This window comes from Syngnathus floridae, unplaced genomic scaffold (assembly GCF_059516105.1).
Source record: "Syngnathus floridae isolate MCC-2025c unplaced genomic scaffold, RoL_Sflo_1.0 HiC_scaffold_239, whole genome shotgun sequence".
NCBI lineage: Eukaryota > Metazoa > Chordata > Actinopteri > Syngnathiformes > Syngnathidae > Syngnathus > Syngnathus floridae.
This window is the reverse complement of record NW_028284221.1, coordinates 25,828-30,000: the sequence shown is the minus strand read 5'-3', so window position 1 is coordinate 30,000 and position 4,173 is coordinate 25,828.

Sequence of the window (4,173 nt, the reverse complement as noted above, 5' to 3'; positions counted from 1 at the left end):
CTCTGTCGTGCGGTGTGACCGTCCAACGCGGGCATCGCTAGATTAGCCGTGGCCACGATCCTTCCACACCGCGAGCCTTTCGCCCTCGGCCGGTGTCGGTCAACGTGTGGGTTTGGGGGGAAGGACGGCTGCCGGGAGCAGACAGCCGTCCCCGGGTGGGGTGTACAGTCCCTTCACCGCGGCCGCCGGGAGCAGACGGCCGTCGAGCGATTCTGCCATTGTTCCTAGGACTTTGTACATTTTAAAGACCCTCCGCGCGGGCCGCTGATCCCGCTCGGTCGCTCCGGCCTGTGTTTAAGGAGGCGGCCGGTCCTCCCATTCTGCCAGTGTTCCTTGGACTTTGAATATTTCAAAGTCTTTCCGCTCCGGGCTAGGGCGGGTGAGGTCGTCTCGAACCACGTGCCTGAAGGCCGCCTCACGCCGGATGCAGGCCCCGCTCTGTCGTGCGGTGTGACCGTCCAACGTGGGCATCGCTAGATTAGCCGTGGCCACGATCCTTCCACACCGCGAGCCTTTCGCCCTCGGCTGATGTTCGGCCAACGTGTGGGGAGGGGGGGAAGGACGGCTGCCGGGAGCAGACAGCCGTCCCCGGGTGGGGTGTACAGTCCCTTCACCGCGGCCGCCGGGAGCAGACGGCCGTCGAGCGATTCTGCCATTGTTCCTAGGACTTTGTACATTTTAAAGACCCTCCGCGCGGGCCGCTGATCCCGCTCCGTCTCTCCGGCCTGTGTTTAAGGAGGCGGCCGGTCCTCCCATTCTGCCATTGTTCCTTGGACTTGTAAAAGTCTTTCCGCTCCGGGCTAGGGCGGGTGAGGTCGTCTCGAACCACGTGCCTGAAGGCCGCCTCGCGCCGGATGCAGGCCCCGCTCTGTCGTGCGGTGTGACCGTCCAACGCGGGCATCGCTAGATTAGCCGTGGCCACGATCCTTCCACACCGCGAGCCTTTCGCCCTCGGCTGATGTTCGGCCAACGTGTGGGGAGGGGGTTATGGACGGCTGCCGGGAGCAGACAGCCGTCCCCGGGAGGGGAGACTTCACGGCGGCCGCCGGGAGCAGACGGCCGTCGAGAGATTCTGCCAGTGTGTTCCTTGGACTTTGAAAAGTCTTTCCGCTCCGGGCTAGGGCGGGTGAGGTCGCCTCGAACCACGTGCCTGAAGGCCGCCTCGCGCCGGATGCAGGCCCCGCTCTGTCGTGCGGTGTGACCGTCCAACGCGGGCATCGCTAGATTAGCCGTGGCCACGATCCTTCCACACCGCGAGCCTTTCGCCCTCGGCCGGTGTTCGCTCAATGCGCGGGCCGCTGATCCCGCTCCATCTCTCCGGCCTGTGTTTAAGGAGGCGGCCGGTCCTCCCATTCTGCCATTGTTCCTTGGACTTGTAAAAGTCTTTCCGCTCCGGGCTAGGGCGGGTGAGGTCGTCTCGAACCACGTGCCTGAAGGCCGCCTCGCGCCGGATGCAGGCCCCGCTCTGTCGTGCGGTGTGACCGTCCAACGCGGGCATCGCTAGATTAGCCGTGGCCACGATCCTTCCACACCGCGAGCCTTTCGCCCTCGGCTGGTGTTCGGCCAACGTGTGGGGAGGGGGTTAAGGACGGCTGCCGGGAGCAGACAGCCGTCCCCGGGAGGGGAGACTTCACGGCGGCCGCCGGGAGCAGACGGCCGTCGAGCGATTCTGCCAGCGTTCCTTGTACTTTGAATATTTCACAGCCGTGCTCGCACTTAGGAAATTTTCGAGCGCTGTGGCACTTAGAAATTTTTCGTCAAGAGAGGCACTTAGACATTTTTCGTCAAGAGAGGCACTTAGAAAATTTTTCTCTCTCTCTCTGTGTGCCTTCCAGGGTGCTGTGCAACCCTGCGTGTTGTGTTCCCACCGAGCAAGGGGCGCTGCTGGCGGCCATGACCAAGCGCTCGGCACCGGGCCCTTTCATTTTGTGGGGTAAATTATGCGCCCCCCATGCTCGTTCTGACTATATTTTGCGAAAGGGGGGTAAATCGTTGATGAGTACGCTGACTAGGGGGACCATTTAGCGTACTCTGGCGCACCTGAAGACCAAAGTTGGTACTGCACCCTCCCCCTGGTACCCCAGCCCCTGGTACCTAAAGAGGGAGAGGCCGAATTTTCGCTTTTTGGGGCCGACCGAGGGAACCAGCCGAGGCGGACACTTTTCGGCTCAAGAGCCGTTGGCACTTAGAAAAAATTCGCACAAGTTGGCAGGGCTACCAGGGGAAGAGGCCGAATTTTCGCTTTTGAAGGCCGACCGCGGGAACCAGCCGAGGCGGACACTTTTCGGCTCAAGAGCCGTTGGCACTTAGAAAATATTTGCCAAACTTGGCTTGACTTCCAGGAGAAGAGGCCGAATTTTCACTTTTGGTGGCCGACCTGGGGAACCAGCCGAGGCGGACACTTTTCGGCTCAAGAGCCGTTGGCACTTAGAAAATATTTGCCAAACTTGGCTTGACTTCCAGGAGAAGAGGCCGAATTTTCACTTTTGGTGGCCGTTATGGGGAACCAGCCGAGGCGGACACTTTTCGGCTCAAGAGCCGTTGGCACTTAGAAAATATTTGCCAAACATGGCTTGACTTCCAGGAGAAGAGGCCGAATTTTCACTTTTGGTGGCCGTTATGGGGAACCAGCCGAGGCGGACACTTTACGCTGGTTGAGTCGTTGGCACTTAGAAAATATTTGCCAAACTTGGCTTGACTTCCAGGAGAAGAGGCCGAATTTTCACTTTTGGTGGCCGACCTGGGGAACCAGCCGAGGCGGACACTTTACGCTGGTTGAGTCGTTGGCACTTAGAAAATATCTGCCAAACTTGGCTTGACTTCCAGGAGAAGAGGCCGAATTTTCACTTTTGGTGACCGACCTGGGGAACCAGCCGAGGCGGACACTTTACGCTGGTTGAGTCGTTGGCACTTAGAAAATATTTGCCAAACTTGGCTTGACTTCCAGGAGAAGAGGCCGAATTTTCACTTTTGGTGGCCGACCTGGGGAACCAGCCGAGGCGGACACTTACGCTGGTTGAGTCGTTGGCACTTAGAAAATATTCGCCAAACTTGGCAAGACTTCCAGGAGAAGAGGCCGAATTTTCACTTTTGGTGGCCGACCTGGGGAACCAGCCGAGGCGGACACTTTACGCTGGTTGAGTCGTTGGCACTTAGAAAATATTTGCCAAACTTGGCTTGACTTCCAGGAGAAGAGGCCGAATTTTCACTTTTCATGGCCGTTATGGGGAACCAGCCGAGGCGGACACTTTGCGCTGGTTGAGTCGTTGGCACTTAGAAAATATTTGCCAAACTTGGCTTGACTTCCAGGAGAAGAGGCCGAATTTTCACTTTTGGTGGCCGTTATGGGGAACCAGCCGAGGCGGACACTTTAGGCTGGTTGAGTCGTTGGCACTCAGAAAATATTCGCCAAACTTGGCCAGACTTCCAGGAGAAGAGGCCGAATTTTCACTTTTGGTGACCGACCTGGGGAACCAGCCGAGGCGGACACTTTACGCTGGTTGAGTCGTTGGCACTTAGAAAATATTTGCCAAACTTGGCTTGACTTCCAGGAGAAGAGGCCGAATTTTCACTTTTGGTGGCCGACCTGGGGAACCAGCCGAGGCGGACACTTTACGCTGGTTGAGTCGTTGGCACTTAGAAAATATTCGCCAAACTTGGCAAGACTTCCAGGAGAAGAGGCCGAATTTTCACTTTTGGTGGCCGACCTGGGGAACCAGCCGAGGCGGACACTTTACGCTGGTTGAGTCGTTGGCACTTAGAAAATATTTGCCAAACTTGGCTTGACTTCCAGGAGAAGAGGCCGAATTTTCACTTTTCATGGCCGTTATGGGGAACCAGCCGAGGCGGACACTTTTCGGCTCAAGAGCCGTTGGCACTTAGAAAATATTTGCCAAACATGGCTTGACTTCCAGGAGAAGAGGCCGAATTTTCACTTTTGGTGGCCGTTATGGGGAACCAGCCGAGGCGGACACTTTACGCTGGTTGAGTCGTTGGCACTTAGAAAATATTTGCCAAACTTGGCTTGACTTCCAGGAGAAGAGGCCGAATTTTCACTTTTGGTGGCCGACCTGGGGAACCAGCCGAGGCGGACACTTTACGCTGGTTGAGTCGTTGGCACTTAGAAAATATTCGCCAAACTTGGCCAGACTTCCAGGAGAAGAGGCCGAATTT